Here is an 18,769-nt window from a genome sequence, read left to right as displayed (position 1 = left end):
GCCTCCCAGGTTCAAGTGATTCTCCTGCCTCAGCCACCTGAGTAGCCAGGATTACAGGTGCCTGACACCACACCCAGCTAATTTTTTGTATTTTTAGTAGAGATGGGGGTCTCACCATGTTGGTCAGGCTGGTCTTGAACTCCTGACCTCAGGTATCTGCCCACCTTGGCCTCCCAAAGTGCCGGGATTCCAGGCGTGAGCCACCGCACCTGGCCTTTTCAGTTTGTTTGAATCAGGATGAAATCAAGGTCACCCTGAACTTAGTTGTGATTGCATGACGAGGTCGTCATTTGTCCTACACAATTTTACAGTCTAAATGTGGCAGATTATATCCTCAGTGCTTTTTTGGTTGTTGTTGTTGTTGAGACGGAGTCTCGCTCTGTCGCCCAGGCTAGAGTGCAGTGGCGCGATCTTGACTCACTGCAACCTCCGCCTCCCGGGTTCAAGAGATCCTCGTGCCTCAGTTTCCCAAGTAGCTGGTATTACAGGCACCCACCACCACGCCCAGCTAATTTTTGTATTTTTAGTAGAGACAGAGTTTCACCATGTTGGCCGGGCTGGTCTTGAACTCCTGACCTCAAGTGATCCACCTGCCTTGGCCTCTCAAAGTGCTGGGATTACAGTCATGAGCCACCGTGCCTGGCTGCCTCACAGTGTTCTTTTATGTGCTCCTTTAGCCCCCATATTTTCTATAAACTAGTAGAAAAATTTAGACCATTCATGAGAGTTAGGTTTTTTTTGTTTTGTTTTTGTTTTTCAAGAATACCTTGGGCTGGGCGTGGTGGCTCACACCTGTAATTCTGACACTTTGGGAGGGTGAGGTGAGAGGATCACTTGAGCCCTAGAGTTCAAAACCAACCTGGGGAATAAGACAAAACCCAATCTCTACACAAAATACAAAAAATTAGCTGGGCCTGGTGCCACGCACCAGGTCCTTCTGGTCCCAGCTACTCAGAAGGCTGAGGTGAGAGAATCGCTTGAGCCTGGGAGGCGGAGATTGCTGTGAGCCAAGATCGTGCCACTGCACTCCAGCCTGGGTGACAGAGCGACAAAGAAATACAAAGAACAAACAAATAAAAAACCCAAGAATACTTTATAGGTGGTGCTGTGAACTTGCTTTTGCTTTTTATTCAGGAGGCACAAAATCTCTCACTATCCAATAATGTTAGAACTGATCAAAGAGTTCAAATGTTGTCAGCCTGACCCATCTATTCTAAAGTTCCCTATTAACATTTCACCCAATAATTTTAGCAGATATTGATAATCAGTGGCTAGAACGATTTTGTTAGGGTTTACTAAATGGTAGCATTCTAATGTTTTCATTCCTTTGGCATATATTAGCTATAGTTCTATAGAGAAGAATTCCCCCGTCATGTTTGCAAAGGCAGGATAAATACTTGATTCCTTCCCCTTATTGGTATCGAATTAATGAGTTGCTTCCTTAAGCACCTTTAACTATGAAAATATTTTTGGAATATCATTCTGAACTCATGGATTTTTCTATGTTTGATGTGTTTCAATCTTTGCAGTCCTACTTTCTAAAGCTAAAGTTATCCCAAGTTTAACCAATGATAGCCTTTTCTACCGGGCATGATGCCTCGCGCCTGTAACCCCAGCACTTTGGGAGGCTGAGGTGGGCAGATCACTTGAGGCCAGTAGTTTGAGACCAGGCTGGGCAACATGACAAAAGCCCCTCTCTACTAAAAATACAAAAAAATTAGCGGGGCGTGGTGGCGTGTGCGCCTGTAGTTCCATCTACTCGAGAGGCCGAGGCAGGAGAATCACTTGAACCCGGGAAGCGGAGGTTGCAGTGAGCCAAGATCACGCCACTGCACTCCAGCCTGGACAACAGAGTGAGACTGTCTCAAAATTAATAATAATAATAAAATAATAAAATAATAGCCTTTTCAAATTTGTTCTGTTAGGACCCCTGCTCCTTTTTTTTTCCAGCTGTGACTCCAGACAGGATCCAAAGAGAAGTTTTACAATCTCTTCTTTGGGTTTTAAGGAGACTGGCTTCACCCTTCTGTGTTAGCCTCTTAAAGCATTGCATCAGCCTTAAAGGGGCGCAGGAAAGGGTCATGTGCCCTTCTGAGTTGCCCTACTAGTCTTTGACATTCTTCTGTCCCGTGCTTGGAATAATTGTTTTCCAAGGTGCCATGTTCCTTTCAGTAGAACTTTGAATTACGGTGTTCCTTACTAACAGATTGTCATTGCTTCTTGTCCAGCTTATTATGTTTAAGAAGACAGTGAACCTGTATTAAATTCAGTCTGGTATCAGTATCCTACAAATGTAAATACATCCTTGCCCATCTTAAACTTCTTCCTTCCTGCCCCAAAGGAACCAGAGTCTAAAATATGCTTTTGATATCTTTACTTCCATCATTGCCTCACTCTCTCCAACCTTCAGCCTCATCCCCTCTGTGGGTGAATCAGAGATGCCCACCACTGCCTCCCGGTCCCCTATCTTATCTCCTCAACTGTACTGAAGGAGGTATTATTATTGTTCCATTTTATAGATGGAGAAACTGAGGTCTAGGAAGTTCACATATATGCTAAAAGAGTTAATAGTGTACTGAGCTAAAAGGGTTAATAGGGTACTTGGGACAGCAAGAATGACCTTTCTTACTCATTTTGAATCTTCCACAATGCTGAACACAGAGTATGTCCTCGCTAAGGTTGCAACTGAATTATCACCATGCCACATACTTGGTGGTGACGTGCCTTCTCCGCTCTTCATCAATCCCTCATCCAGGCACTTTTTCTCCTGCACCAAAGAAGCTTCATCCCACAACCAATTCATAGAACTGGAATAAAATAAAACTCTGATTGGTTCTGTTCCGAAGAAGCCATGCTTTAAGGAAGAAAAATCGTGCCTGGAAGAGCTGTCAGCTTCATTACGGGCCCTGCAGCCAGCCACGTGGGAGAGCAGTCCAATCCTGGAGAAGGAGCGGGTTAATGACCAAAACCCCTCCCATAGCACACCTGAGCCCCCCCCACACACGTGGTGTTCTCAGAAGCCACACGATGGGGGAAATCTTTTCTCAGTTCCTTAATATTTCAGAAACAATATGCCACTAGCGATTTCTCATCTTTTCTAATTCTCTGAGGAAGATTATTTCAGAGAACCAAATAAGAGGTCCATATAGTAGGGCAGAGTGAGCTCAAGAAAAACCCTCTGCACACCCCGATGGTTGTGGATGCTGTCTCAGCAGTGGGGAGACCTCAGGAGAAGTGGGTAAAAACACTACAGGTCCTCCACATGGGAGGCGTGGACCCCAGAGAGGAGCTTCAGAACTAACCCCCATTCGTGCTTCTTTGTTGAGTTTATACTCACATGTTTTGCCCATTGGCTATCTTGGTCTGTCTTTGTTCTGTAGTTGAAGTAGTTGAAGTCTTTACACGCTGAGAATATTATATCAGCCTAGCCAGGGTGTTTGGGGTTCTTAGAGTTGAATAAACTACCCAAATTAGCTTAAGAGGGAACTTGGCCGGGCACGGTGGCTCATGCCTGTAATCCTAGCACTTTGGGAAGCCGAGGCAGGTGGATCACCTGAGGCCAGAAGTTTGAGACCAGCCTGGCCAACATGGTGAAACCCTGTCTCTACTAAAAATACAAAAATTAGCTGGGCGTGATGGTGAGGGGCCTGTAATCCCAGCTACTAGAGAGGCTGAGGCAGGAGAATCACTTGAACATGGGAGATGGAGGTTGCAGGGAACTGAGATCCTGCCACTACACTCCAGCCTGGGTAACAGAGTAAGACTGCCAAAAAAAAAGAAAAAGAAAGGAAGGAAGGAAGGAAGGAGAAAAGAGGGAACTCATTGACTCCATAACTGGAAGCCCAAGAGTAGATCTACACTCAGGTGCAAAAGGATCCAGGGACCCTAACAATAACTCAAACCTTTCTCTCCATTTACCTTTCACCTTCCCTCATCTCTGTTTGCCTTGATGCCATCCTTCTGCAGTTAGCTTTTCCTTCTGTAGCCAGAATCATCGGCAACCACAGGACACCTCAGTCCTTCAAGCTTTGTCAACCCAAAGGTAAGGTCCATTCTTCTTGAGCTCCAAAGCCAAAAGGAGACTCTTCTTAGGGAAAGGGGATGCTGAACAACCCAAAACAGCAGATGCTCAGTACACTATTAACCCTTTTAGCATATATGTGAACTTCCTAGACCTCAGTTTCTCCATCTATAAAATGGAACAATAATACCTACAAGTAGTCGTTAGATAATGCATGTAAAATGCTTAGCACCATTCCCAGAACATAATAACCCCTATATTCATGCTGGCTCTTGTCATTATTTTTATCATATGCCTTTCCTAGATGGGTCATCTTTTAATTCTACTTATGATATCTCCCACTGAGTAGAACTTAAAGTTTTTTCTGTGACCAAACCTAAAAATATTTTCTTTATGGCTTCTGGGTGATGTCTTGTATAGGAGAGACTTCCCCACACCAACATTACAAAAACATCCTCTTACATCTCCTTCTAGTATTTTTGTAGATTTATTTATTTATTTATTTGAGATGGAGTCTCACTCTGCCGCCCAGGCTGAAGTACAGTGGCGCGATCGCAGCTCACTGCAGCCTTGAGCTCCCCAAGCTCAGGTGATCCTCCCACCTCAGTTTTTGTATTTCTAGTAGAGACAGTTTCATCATGTTCCACAGGCTGGTCTCGAACTCCTGGGCTCAAGCTATATATATATATATATATCTGGCTCTGGCTCTTCTCCCACAAGCTATTATTCCAAAACCATTTTTTTGTTTTGTTTTTGTTTTTTGTTTTTTTGAGACAGAGTCTTGCTCTGTAGCCCAGGTTGGTGCAGTGGCGTGATATCCGCTTACTACAACCTCCACCTCCCAGGTCCCAGTTCAGGCAGTTCTCCTGCCTCAGCCTCCCGAATGGCTGGGATTACAGGCACGCACCACCATAGCCAGCTAATTTTTGTATTTTTAGTAGAGATGGGGTTGCACCATGTTGGCCAGGCTGGTCTTGAACTCCTAACCTCGTGATCTGCCTGCCTCGGCCTCCCAAAGCACTGGTATCACAGGCGTGAGCCACTGTGCCCAGCCTCCAAATAAACTTTTAAATCAGCTTATAAAGATACAATTTTAAATGAGTTGTATTTCATCTTAAAATTGGATTGAATTTATGGATCAGTTTGGAAAGAATTAGCATCTTCATAAGAATGAGCTTTCCTGACTAGGAAGCAATGCAGAGCTCCATTGATTCAGACATTCTTCATGTTCCTGAGTTTTAGAGAATAAACATAACAAGGAAAATAAACATAACACATTCACTCTTATTCCTAGTCCTAAATATTTTATGGTTTTGGTGGGCTTTTGTTTTGCTATTAAATAAAATTTTATTGCCATTAAGTTTTCTAATTTATCGTTATTGCCTTATTATTACTATTTTTTTTGAGACAGAGTCTCATTCTCCCAAAGTGCTGGGATTAGAGGCATGAGCCACTGCGCCCAGCCTGCCAATGCTATTAATATATTCGTGTTTTACTCATAACTGGTTATCCTGTTGTGCTCTTTTTATATGAACAATTTTCCATTTTTAGTTGAATTATTCTGTTTTCTTTTCTTCTGTCATCCAGGCTGGAGTGCAGTGGCATGATCAAGGCTCACTGCAGCCTTGACCTCCTGGGCTCAAGTGATCCTCCCACCTCAACCTCCGGAGTAGCTGGGACTACAGGCATCCGTCGCCACACCCAGTTAATTTTGTGTGTGTGTGTGTGTGTGTGTGTGTGTGTGTGTGTGTTTGTAGACAGTGTCTAACTGTGTTGCCCAGGCTGGTCTCAAACTCCTAGGCTCAAGTGGTCAGCCCGCTAGGCCTCCCAAAGTGCTGGGATTACAGATGTGAGCCACTGCACCTGGCTAGTTGATTCTTACGATTTCATAAATAACCAGTCGTATCATCTGTAAGCAATAAGTTTGTCATTTCTTTTTATAAACTTAGTTTGCTCTCCTTATTTCTCGCAGCAGCTAGGGCCTACAGTAAGATACTGACTAGTAGTAGTGCTACGCAGCATCCTCGTCCCATTCTTGACTTTAAGGAGAATGGCTTGTGTTTTCACCTTTCAGTGTGGTTGCTGCTGTTTACTTCTTTATCAGAGTGAAGAAGTTTCCCTATATTCCTTTTTTTTTTTTTTTTTTTTTTTGAGATGGAGTCTTGCTCTGTCATCCAGGCTGGAGTGCAGTGGCTCAATCTTGGCTCATTGCAACCTCTGCCTCCTGGGTTCAAGTGATTCTCCTGGCTCAGCCTCCCGAGTAGCTGGGATTACAGGTGCCGGCCACCATGCCTGGCTAATTTTTGTATTTTTAGTAGAGACGGGCGTTTCACAATATTGTCAGGCTGGTCTCGAACTCCTGACCTCAGGTGATCCACCCGCCTTGGCCTCCTAAAGTGCTGGGATTACAGGCGTGAGCCACTGCACCTGGTCCCTTATATTCCTAGGTTACTAAGAATTTTTTAGGACTGATTGTTGCATCTATTGAAATAACTTTGTTTTTCTACGCTTGTCTATTAATATAGTAAACTGCATTTGTAGTAGATTTCACACTTTTATGTCTCCCTACCTATTAATTGTTAATTGATTACTGGATTTGATTTGCTAATACATTATCTGGCATTTTAAATCAATGTTTATAATTTTCTTTTTAGTGCATCTTTGCCCAATTTTGCTATCAAGGTTATGCTAACCTTGTAGAATGAATTGAAATTCTTTCCACTTTTCCTTCTATTCTCTGGAGCAGTTGAATAACAAAAAAAGTGTGTTACCTATAACTTTTTGGAAGTTTCGATAGAATTTACCTATTAAACATGAAATTTGCTTGGAATATTTTGGGGAATAAATCTGACTATATTTTAATTTTTTCTTTTTTTCTTTTTTTTTATTTTTTGAGAGGAAGTCTCACTCTTGTCCCCCAGGCTGGAGTACAAGGGCACGATCTCAGCTCACTGCAACCTCTGCCTCCTGGGTTCAAGCAATTCTCCTGCCTCAGCCTCCCGAGTAGTTGGGATTACAGGCACCCGCCACCATGCCCAGCTAATTTTTGTATTTTTAGTAGAGACAGGGTTTCACCATGTTGGCCAGGCTGCTCTCAAACTCCTGACCTCGTGATCCGCCTGCCCCAGCCTCCCAAAGTGCTGGGATTACAGGCGTGAACCACCGCACCTGGCCACTCAATTTTTTCTATTTTTGATTAATTTATGTTTTCCAAACAAAATTCTTTCAAACTATCATCTGTATTTTCAAATGTATTATTAAACTTACTTACTTGATCTTTTAATTTTTTTTAAAGAATTTCATGTCTCTAGTTGTCATTGCCTTGTCAAATTCTATTATTTCCAATAGGGTTTACCTTATTATTTTAAAGCTATATTGCTCAATTCATAAAGAATTATATCTTAATTAATATCTTTTATTAATATAAATATCTATTTTAGTCCCATTAATGCTTTTTGTTGTATCTATTGCAAGTCCTGCTTTCTTTACTTTTCCTTCTCTTTGTCCATCCTATATTTTCAGACCTGCTGTGAAATTTCTGTTTTGGATGTACTTCATGTAAAAAGCATAACTTTTTAAATGCAATGTAGGTTTCTTTGTATTTCAATAGAACTTGGTCTATTTAACTGTTTTATTTAGCCTATTTAAATTTTTAATGCTCCTCGATATGGCTGGTGTAATTTTTAATATCTTCATGTTTTCTATTTAGATATATGTCTTGTAAAAAGCTTATAACTTTTTAATGCAATCTGAGATTGTACTTTAATAGAACTTAATCTATTTAAAATTTTAATGATCCTTGATATGGCTGGTCTAATTTTTAATATCCTCATATTCTCTGTTTATCTTGCTTTTTATGGTTTGGCTTTTTTCCCCCTTCTGTGTTTTGCTGCTTTGATCTGATTTTCCTTATTCCTTTCCCCCTCAATTTAGTAGTTCCACTCCATCTTGCTATTCTACTGACTATATTAGTTTGACTTATTTTTTGTAGCTGCCCAGAAAACTCTGTTTACCAATTAAGTACTTAACAAATTATCTTGCTGAAAATGATAACTACAATAGCAATGACATCCACAAAATGATCGAAACCTTATAAATCTGCTTCATTTCTCTGGCATCATCTAAAGTAGAATTGAAAGCTCATAGTTTCAAAATTCTCCAAGTTAACGTTACCCTCTCGATTCTCTTGCTGCCCACTCACTTGAACTCTGCCGTCTTGCTTAACCTTTCTTCCCACACACTGCCCACAACATTCCATATTTGGATGCTTTTCTTTGAAATGAAATTCTCTCATTATCCATCTTATCACCTAGGTCACTCCAAAGCTGAGACAGTCTCTATCCACTCAGATTTAAAGGTAGAAAACATAAAAGTGGACTCAAAAATTCATTCATTCTACTATCGCATTTGAGATTAAGAAAAAAAAAATTGCCTTCTGTGCCAATAGCGATCCTGCAAACATGGTGAATGTTCCTAAAACCCACAGGACTTTTTTTTTTTGAGAGAGTCTCGCTCTGTTTTGTTTGTTTGTTTGCTTGTTTTTTGAGACAGAGTCTCACTCTGTCGCCCAGGCTGGAGTGCAGTGGTGAGATCTAAGCTCACTGCAATGTCCACCTCCTGGGTTCGAGCGATTCTTCTGTCTAGGCCTCCTGAGGGGCTGAGATTGCAGGCACCCAACACCGCGCCTGGCTAATTTTTGTATTTTTAGTAGAGATGGGGTTTCACCATGTTGGCCAGGCTGGTCTCAAACTCCTGACCTCAAATGATCTGCCCACCTTGGCCTCCCAAAGTGCTGGGATTACAGGCGTGAGCCACCATGCCTGGCCAACCCGCAGGACTTTCTGTAAGAAGTGTGGCAAACACCATCCCCACCAAGTGACACAATACAAGAAGGACAAGGATTCTCTGTATGCCCAGGGTGAGTGGGTTATGACAGGAAGCCGAGCGGCTATGGTGGGCAGACTAAGCCGATTTTTTGGAAAAAGGCTAAAACTACAAAGAAGATTGTGCTAAGGCTTGAGTGCATTGAGCCCAACTGCAGATCTAAGAGAATGCTGGCTATTAAAAGATGCAAGCATTTTGAACTGGGAGGAGGTAAGAAGAGAAAGGGCCAAGTGATCCAGTTCTAAGTGTCATCTTTTGTTTTATTATGAAGACATAATAAAATCTTGAGTTTATGTTCAAAAAAGAAAAAGGAAAAAATTCATTCAACTAATATTGAACTTACTGAGCACGTACTATGGCTGGATACTGTTCTTGGTAGTGGGGGTATAACAGTGAACAAGATGGGAGTAGGGAGAGTACACAGATAATAACAAGTACATCAACACACAATTACATAATCTAATGTCAGGTGGTGACAGGTGCTAGGAGGAAAAATAAAGAAGAGAGAGGTGACAGGTGGTGAAGAGGGTGCTGTTTTAGATGCGGTGGTGAGGGAAGGCATATCTGAGGAGGGAACATTCAAGCAAAGCCCAGATATTTGCAAGGCCCTTGGATGGGAGGGGACTGGCCTGCTCAAGGAGCAGCAGGGACTCGAGGAGCAACAGGGAGGGCTGGGAGGCAAATTCAGGGGGAGTCAGAGGCCAGGGCCGGGACTATCTGGGAGGCCATAGTAAAGATTTTGATTTTGATTTTTAATTTAATAAAAGTCATTGGAAGTCATTGGAAAGTTTTGTCCTGGGCAGTGCCATTCCCTGACTCATGCTCTGGAAAGATCAATCTAGCTGCTGTGCGTAGAGTCAGTTGCCAGGGCCTGAGTGGACACAGAAGAGCCAGTTAGGAGACAACTTCTGCAGAGAAGACGCGGGGCCTTGGTGGCTTAGACAGGCGGCCCCGGCGTTGCGGGGGAGAAGTGGCGGGATACGGCAGACACACGTTTCATGTTAGGCTGATGGCGTGGAGGTAGAATGGGAGAGAAAGAATTAGGGATGACTTCAAAGGCTTTTACCCCAGTAAAAGGAGGATAGCATTTACTCAAGAAAAAAAAGGGGCAAGAAAAGCCGGCTGCATGAAAACTGAGTTGCCGCGTGCGTGGTTTGCATCTGCCCAAAGAGGGTGGTGACAGGAAAAGTCACAAAAGGCAGTGTGAAGGCATCTTCCGTTAGTGCATGACTAGCAACAGCAAGCTCACTCAGGTAAACGTGAGGAAAACTAGAGAACCAGTCCCCAACCAACTCTGACTAGTTCCTGGGAGCTGGCCAGTAAATGAGGCTCTGCTACTCAAGACTAAGTTTGTGGTTTTCCTATGGCTTCTCTTAAAAATCAGTTTTATATGGGCCATGTGTGGTGGCTCACACCTGTAATCCCAGCACTTTGGGAGGCCGAGGTGTGCAGATCATGAGGTCAGGAGTTCGAGGCCAGCCTGAGCAACATGGTGAAACCCCATCTCTACTAAAAATACAAAAACAATTAGCCGGGCGTGGTGGTGCGCACCTGTAATCCCAGCTACTCAGGAGACTGAGGCAGGAGAATCGCTTGAACCTGGGAGACAGAGGTTGTAGTGACCCGAGATCACACCACTGCACTCCAGCCTGGGTGACAGAGTGAGACTCTGTCTCAAAAAACAATAATAATAATTTTTATGTCCTTTGAATCAGCGTCTAACCGTACCACATTATTTTTTGTCTTAAAAGTCCCCTCTTAGTAATGCAATTTTCCTTGGAGGTCAGTTAAAACTCATATGCTATCATATGCCTTGCAGCAGCTGCTGGACTCCCAGATGTCACGCGCCCACTCAGGACCTTCAGTCCAGGCTCCTTTTTGCCCTCCCTTTTGGTGGTTTATCACAAACAAATATCCTCAAAATATTCTATTGCTGTCAAATCTAACAAAATTATTGATATAGCCAGCTTTGGGACTGTCACTTTCCAAAGACAATAAATCACTTACAATGTCATGGTCTAAATAAAACAGATTGGTTACTCACCGCAAACACATAAATCTAAGTTGGCCAGGCACAGTGGCTCACGCCTATAATCCCACCACTTTGGGAGGCCAAGGTGGGCGGATCACTTGAGGCCAGGAGTTCGAGACCAGCCTGTCCAACATGGCAAAACCCTGCCTCTACTAAAAATACCAAAAACGTTAGCTGGGTGTGGTGGTGCACATCTGTAGTCCCAGCTACTTGGGAGGCTAAGGCACGAGAATCGCCTGAACCCAGGAGCGGGAGGTTGCAATGAGCCGAGAATGCGCCACTGCACTCCAGCCTGGGCAACAGAGAGAGTCTGTCTCAAAATAAATGAACACATAAATAAATAAATCTAATATTGATTCCTTCATGTTTCACTTAATGAGCCATGCAAGAGGATCATATTTTAAATGAATTGTAATGTGAGTTATTCACATGGTTTTAAAAATACGCTCTTGTTACATACAAACAATCTGCGTAGGACGCGTCTCCTTTTGCCTGGACAAGATATAAGCTGTTAACTTTGGGATTCGCAGAACTCTTTGGCGCAAGGCAGTGGCCACTCGTTATTACCGAACTAAAGGGTTTCCAAAGGCCAGCCGCAGGTAGGCTGTGTGCAGTACCATGAACTGCCCTAGTTAAAAGTTTGTATAAATTAATAGGAAAAACACTAAAACTCAATAGAAAAATGGGCCCAGTGTGTAAACAGGTAATTCCAAGAAAGTACACAAGTAACTTTAAAAACCATTAAAAGTGGTCAGCTGGGCCGAGCATGGTGGCTCATGCCTGTAATCTCAGCCCTTTGAGAGGCTGAGGTGGGAGGATTGCTTGAGCTTGAGCCCAGGAGTTCAAGATCAGCAAACACAGTGAAACTCTGTCTCTACAAAAAATACAAAAATTGGCCGGGCATGGTGGTACACGCCTGTAGTCCTAGCTACTTGGGAGACTGAGGCAGGAGAATTGCTTGACCCTAGGAGGTCAAGGCTGCAGTGAGCCATGATTGTGCCACTGCACTCCAGCTTGGGTGACAGAGCGAGACCCTGTCTCAAAAAAACAAAAATAAAATATAAATAAAATACAAATGGTCAGCCAAAGTGATAATCCAGAAATGTAAACTAAAACAATATGAAATGGCATTTTAGGCATTCTAATTAAAGACAATAATAATAATTTTGGGGAGAGTAGAATTCAATTTTCATACACAGTGGCAGGGGAGTAAATCAGTACAAATGTGAAAAGCACTTTGGAAATCCTTAAAATCCAAACCATTTGATCTAGAAATTCCCCTTCTGGGAATCTATTTTAAGGAAAGTTTTAAGCAATAGAAAATTTTGTATTAAAAAAGACCATCAAGTTATTTCTAATAGCAAATATAACTGAAGACAACTTTACTACTTAACAATAGGAAATTGGATAAAGAAGTTACAGTCCTGTATATCCATATAATCAAATATGATGCTGCCGTTTAAAGTGACGTCTCTGAGCCATTTTGCTTTTGACAAACTCTTTCAAAACTTAGCTCTCCAACTTTCCGACATCTACCTAACACCTAGATTTCCTGTCTCTAGATGTACCATGATAAATTCAGACTTTCTCCTGCTGCAGACATTTAGGTTATTTCCAAGGTTTTTTCCCTTTTAAACAGCACTCAAGCAAGCATTTATGTGAATATTCAGATGTACACTAAAGACCAAGAAACATCTTGAAAGATAGTTTCGCTGGGCACGGTGGCTCACGCCTGTAATCCCAGCACTTTGGGAGGCCAAGGCGGGCGGATCACGAGATCAGGAGTTCGAGACCAGCCTGGTCAACATAATGAAACCCCGTCTCTACTAAAAATACAAAAATTAGCCAGGCATGGCGGCATATGCCTGTAGTCCCAGCTACTCGGGAGGCTGAGGCAGGAGAATTGCTTGAACCCGGGAGGCAGAGGTTGCAGTGAGCCGAGATCATGCTACTGCACTCCAGCTTGGGCGACAGACTCAGACTTTGTCTCAAAAAAAAAGCCGGGCGCAGTGGCTCACGCCTGTAATCCCAGCACTTTGTGAGGCTGAGGCGGGCGGATCACGAGGTCAAGAGATGGAGACCATGCTGGCTAACATGGTGAAACCCCACCTCTACTAAAAATACAAAAATTAGCTGGGCGTGGTGGTGTGTGCCTGTAATAATCCCAGCTACTCGGGAAGCTGAGGCAGGAGAATGGCTTGAACCCGGGAGGCAGAAGTTGCAGTGGGCCAAGATCGCGCCACTGCACTCCAGCCTGGTGACAGAGTGAGACTCCATCTCAAAAAAACAAAACAAAACAAAAGAAAGACACCTTCAGAGCAATTCTGGTCTGGGGACCTTGTTGAGAGTGGCTGGGTCCCCAGGCCAGTCCCACAAGCCCACTGAGAGCTGCAGCTGCACAGGTCTTTCCAGAACTGGAAGCAATATTCACAGCCACACTCATTATCACAACTCCCAGGACTTCAAATTTGTATCAAAATTTTCATGTTTATCTTCCCTAAAGTCTGCATAAACAAATCCAGAAACTGCTCAGGGACAAACTTATTTGCTCCTGGGAAGAGAAATCCCTCCCAGGCACGTGCAGGCAGGCTTGCCACAGGGGACAAGGAGCTAACGGAAGTTTTGTCCAGGAGTAACGAACGCCCACGTCTAGTTGAAGATGCAAAGGAAAACAGATAGACAAACATGATTACCCAGCGTTGGCCCTGGGCAGGACACCACAGTGACTGCCTCATAGCCACCTACATACTTTTTGGTTGGTTTGTTTCTTGTTGTGGCCAACTGTTCTGCCCCACCCTCCACCACTGTCACTAATTCAAACCAGGAGGGCCAAGGAGGGAGGTGACAGCGGAGAGGGCGTAGGCTGGGTTTGGTTGTGTTCTTTTTTTGTTTTGAGACAGAGTCTCACCCTGTGTCCAGGCTAGAGTGTAGTGGTGCCATCTCGGCTCACTGCAACCTCTGCCTCCTGGGTTCAAGCGATTCTCCCGTCTCAGCCTCCCAAGTAGCTGGGATTATAGGCATGCTCCATCATGCCCCGTTAATTTTTGTATTTTTAGTAGAGACGAGGTTTTGCCATGTTGGCCAGGATGGTCTCGAAATCCTGACCTCAAATAATCCACCGGCCTGGGCCTCCCACAGTGCTGGGATTACAGGTGTGAGCCACCGCACCCAGCCAGTTTTATTTTGTTCTGTTTTGATAGCAGAACTCCCTGTTACAACAGGAGCCTAAAGCAACAATCTATTAGTTAGACTCTGGGGGCAAGTAATAACCACCAGCTCAGTGAAAGACAGCCTAGAATCCACTCACCGGCTTGGAGGCAGGAGGTGGGTGACAGTTTAGCATGAGGACAGCTGGCTTCTTCTCGCATGTGACAGTCTTGTGAGCCTATTTTGGAGTCTTCAAGCTCCATCAGGCAGAAGGGGGGCAGCTTCTGCTGGAAGGGGCACTCTGTGGGTTGGGGATACAGCAAGCTCCAGGTCATCCAGATCTCTCCGCATGGCCCCATCCAAGCCACAGGACCCTGTGGAGTCCTCCTGATGGGAGTCCTCCTGTTCACAAAATAGTGCATAGCCTGTCACAGACTGTAAACAGTACCCAGTGGCCAAAGCTGCATAGACCGGCAGCCGCACACTGCCATTGTTGGAGATTCCCATTCAGAAGAGTCAGAAATTCCCCAGTTCTTTGAAAACATCTTAAGCCAAAACTTAAGACTTATTGTCTCCAGTGTTGTTGTTGTTTTTTTTTTGAGACGGAGTTTTGCTCTTGTCACCCAGGCTGGAGTGCAATGGCACAATCTTGGCTCACTGCAACCTCCACCTCCTAGGTTCAAGTGATTCTCCTGCTTCAGCCTCCCAAGTAGCTGGGATTCCAGGCACCCGCCACCACACCTGGCTAACTTTGTATTTTTAGTAGAGACGGGGTTTCACCACGTTGGTCAGGCTGGTCTCCAGCTCCTGACCTCAGGTGATCTACCTGCCTCAGCTTCCCAAAGTGCTGGGATTACAGGTGTGAGCCAACATGCCTGGCCAATTTTTTTTTTTTTTTTTTTCTGAGACAGAGTCTCACTATGTCGCCCTGGAGTGCAGTTGTCTGATCCTGCCTCACTACAACCTCCGCCTCCTGGGGTTCAAGTGATTCTCCTGCCTCAGCCACCTGAGTAGCTGGGATTCCAGGCACCCGCCACCACATCCGGGTAATTTTTATATTTTTAGTAGAGACGGGGTTTCACCATGTTGTCCAGGCTGGTCTCAAACTCCTCACCTCAAGTGATCTGCCTGCCTTGGCCTCCCAAAGTGCTGGGATTACAGGTGTGAGCCACCACAACTGGCATCCAGTGTAGTTATTTATTTATTTATCCAAGGTCAGGTCCAGGGTAATGTGCCAACATCGTAACAAGGTTCAGAGGGTGGCACACCCCACACATGCACGTGAACACCCAGTCATCGTGCTCGGGAACTACAGAGGGGCCTCCAGTGTATTTAAATGCAGCCAAATAACCCGCCAAGTTTAACCTTCTTGTTTCCATCACATTCCATGGCTGTCCCCTTTTATTCCGCACAAAGCCTTGCCTTCAATGGATGTGACAGTCCAGGTCACGACAAAGTCCTCACTGAAGTAACACTTTTGCCCCTGGTGCCCACCCTTCTACACGAAATGCATTCTCTCTGTGTTCAGACCCACTCATTTCAGATAATAAACTTCATATCCCACTTTTCCTGAAGGTCTGTTGCTTGGGACCACTCCTGGTACCAACGTGTAAGGGTCAGGATTTTTAGTTACCAAAAACAAAACTCAGAACAGAATTCACCACGGCTAATTTAAGCAGAAAAAGACAGACACACAAAAGATTTGCTAAAGACCTCAGGTTGGCCGGGCATGGTGGCTCACGCCTGTAATCCCAGCACTTTGGGAGGCCGAGGCAGGTGGATCACGAGGTCAGGAGATCGAGACCATCCTGGCTAACATGGTGAAACCTCGCCTCTACTAAATGTACAAAAAATTAGCCGGGCGTGATGGCAGGCGCCTGTAGTCCCAGCTACTTGGGAGGCTGAGGTAGGAGAATGGTGTGAACCCGGGAGACGGAGCTTGCAGTGAGCCGAGATCACTGCACTCCAGCCTGGGCAACAGAGCGAGACTCCGTCTCAAAAAAAAAAAAAAAAAAGACGTCAGGTAACTCACAAGCTCAACCCCCCTTGAGAGGGGTCGGAAGAAAGGCGTTGAGGCTGAGCTTCCTGTGGCAACTCTCAGGACCGTGGCCGCAGCCACAGCCACAGCCTATCCCGAGACCTGAACCCGGGGGCGTGACTTTCCTGCAAGCATAGCTGAACCCAACATGGGCCCTCAGGGACTCACTCTTGCCACTGCTGCTGCCCCCAGCAGCCAGGTGTCACCACCACCAGCAGTACCAGCGGAGCAGGATCTGTGCACAGAGCCTCTCCCGTCAACCGGTCCCTGTCACGCCAAAGCTTAACACAGGTGCATCCGAGGGGTGTGAGCTGGGAAGCGTGTCCATGTCTCCTGGCAGAGAGGCTAGGAGTCTCTAGGAGTCTGAGTTCACACTTCTTTTTTTTTTTTCCAGAAGGTGTCTTGCTCTGTCACCCAGGCTGGAGTGCAGTGGCACAATCCCGGCTCACTGCAACCTCTGCCTCCTGGTTTCAAGTGATTCTCCTGCCTCAGCCTCCCAAGTAGCTAGGATTACAGGCATGCACCACCATGCCCAGCTAATGTTTGTATTTTTGGTAGGACGGGGTTTTACGATGCTGGCCAGGCTGGTCTCGAACTCCTGATCTCAAGTGATCATCCTGCCTCGGCCTCCCAAAGTGCTGGGATTACAGGCGTGAGCCACTGCACCCAGCTGTGAATTCACACTTCTTGGTAGGGGCGGCAGAGTTCATAACATGGACATTTAACTGGAGAAAGGTACCCAGAGGGTGATGGGAAACCTCAGTGGGACAAAGGCCCATTCACATGATGGAGCTGAAATGGTCATGTTAGCCTATTGGGTCTAGTTGTGGTCAGGTCTTGTCATTCCTTAGAAGACAGCATGTGGGAAGGGGGTACCTCAGGGTTTCTGCGTCTCCCCAGCAGTGCATTGTGAGAGTTCTGTGTCTGAGACAATTCATCTGTACCTGAGAAATCTTACCTAGCACATCTTAAAGTCCCAGAGTTCTAATACTGTATATTTCTTTTCATGTAAATCCATGATACCGCAGCCGGGCACGGTGGCTCAAGCTTGTAATCATAGCACTTTGGGAGGTCGAGCCAGGTGGGTGGATCACCTGAGGTCAGGAGTTCAAGACAAGCCTGGCCAACATGGCGAAACCCCGTCTCTACTAAAAATACAAAAATTAGCCAGGCGTGGTGGTGCATACCTGTAATCCCAGCTACTCGGGAGGCTGAAGCAGGAGAATTGCTTGAACTCAGGAGGCGGAGGTTGCAGTGAGCCGAGATTGCACCACTGCACTCCAGCCTAGGCAACATGAGACTCTGTCTCAAAAAAAAAAAAAATCCATAATATTGCAATTGTGATTGGAAGAAACATTATCCTAGCCAGGCACAGCGGCTCACACTGGTAATCCCAGCACTGAGGGAGGCTGAGGCAGGTGGATCATTTGAGCTCAGAAATTCAAGACCAGCCTGGGCAACATGGCAAAACCCCATCTCCACAAAAATTACAACAAAAAATCAGCTGAATATGGTGGCACGCACCTGTAGGCCTAGCTACTCAGAAGGCTGAGGTGGGAGGATCAACTGAACCAGGAGGTTGAGGCTGCAGTGAGCGGTGATTGCACCACGGCACTCCAGCCTACGCGACAGAGGGAGACCCTGTCTCAAAAAAAGAGAAGAAGAAGAAAGAAAGAAGCATCAACCCACTATTTGCACTGGTCACTGTCCCTGGAACTGTCCAAAGCAGGCCCTGACCTTCCCTGTAGGAGTTTGAGTAACAGCAATAGTTCCTAGCTAGGAACACTTGCGAAATATGTAAATATGTAAGGCAGCCGGGCGCGGTGGCTCACGCCTGTAAGCCCAGCACTTTGGGAGGCCAAGGCGGGTGGATCATTTGAGGTCAGGAGTCCAAGACCAGCCTGACCAACATGGTGAAGCCCCGTCTCTACTAAAAATACAAAAATTAGCTGGGTGTGGTGGTGGGCACCTGTAATCCCAGCTACTCAGGAGGCTGAGGCAGGAGAATCGCTTGAACCTGGGAGGCAGAAGTTTCAGTGAGCTGAGATCGCGCCACTGCACTCCAGCCTGAGTGATGGAATAAGACTCCATCTCAAAAAAAAAAATCTCCCGCCATACCACCCTGAATGCACCTGATCTAGTCTGATCTGGGAAGCTAAGCAGGGTCAGGCCTGGTTAGTACGTGGATGGGAGACTGCCTGGGAATACTGGGTGCTGTAGGTGTGGCCTGGCACGGTGGCTCACGCCTGTAAATCCCAGCACTTTGGGAAGCCAAGGCGGGTGAATCACCTGAGGTCAGGAGTTTGAGACCGGCCTGGCCAACATGGTGAAACCCTGTCTCTACTAAAAATACAAAATTTAGCCGGGTGTCGTGGCAGGCGCCTGTAATCCCAGCTATTCTGAAAGAAAAAAAAAGAAAAAGAAAAGAAAAGTAAGACAAATGAACCAGTCCATCATTAGCATCACCTTCCCGGAGCATTTAGTCACGGGAGTTTCTGTTGATGGGGCATCAGAGGTCACGATAACGATGGGAGGAACAACCTGGAACACTGAGCCAGGCAGTTTTCCTAGAGACCCACGGCCGGGATTCCACATGTAGGTGTACGACAGATGCGCCAACATGACATTATAGTTTCTGGGAAGCATG

At 45.4% G+C, this 18,769-nt stretch overlaps 2 non-coding genes and 2 pseudogenes across 2 annotated transcripts; 2 read left to right on the top strand and 2 right to left on the bottom strand.

Moving 5' to 3' along the window:
• Positions 1-1,948: 1,948 nt before the first annotated feature.
• On the bottom strand, positions 1,949-2,070 carry LOC115933470 (small nucleolar RNA SNORA26). The gene has a single exon (XR_004069301.2). It is a non-coding gene; the product is annotated as a small nucleolar RNA SNORA26 (small nucleolar RNA).
• Positions 2,071-8,481: 6,411 nt separating this feature from the next.
• LOC129534665 (large ribosomal subunit protein eL42-like) lies at positions 8,482-9,159 on the top strand (annotated as a pseudogene).
• Positions 9,160-15,297: 6,138 nt separating this feature from the next.
• On the bottom strand, positions 15,298-15,405 carry LOC115933471 (small nucleolar RNA U13). Its single transcript, XR_004069302.1, has one exon. It is a non-coding gene; the product is annotated as a small nucleolar RNA U13 (small nucleolar RNA).
• A 2,821-nt stretch (positions 15,406-18,226) lies between these two features.
• LOC129523939 (uncharacterized) lies at positions 18,227-18,345 on the top strand (annotated as a pseudogene).
• Positions 18,346-18,769: the final 424 nt, after the last annotated feature.

This window comes from Gorilla gorilla, chromosome 6 (assembly GCF_029281585.2).
Source record: "Gorilla gorilla gorilla isolate KB3781 chromosome 6, NHGRI_mGorGor1-v2.1_pri, whole genome shotgun sequence".
In the NCBI taxonomy this organism is placed as follows: Eukaryota; Metazoa; Chordata; class Mammalia; order Primates; family Hominidae; genus Gorilla; species Gorilla gorilla.
The sequence above is the reverse complement of the archived record's forward strand: the minus strand, read 5'-3'. Positions and strand labels throughout refer to the sequence as shown.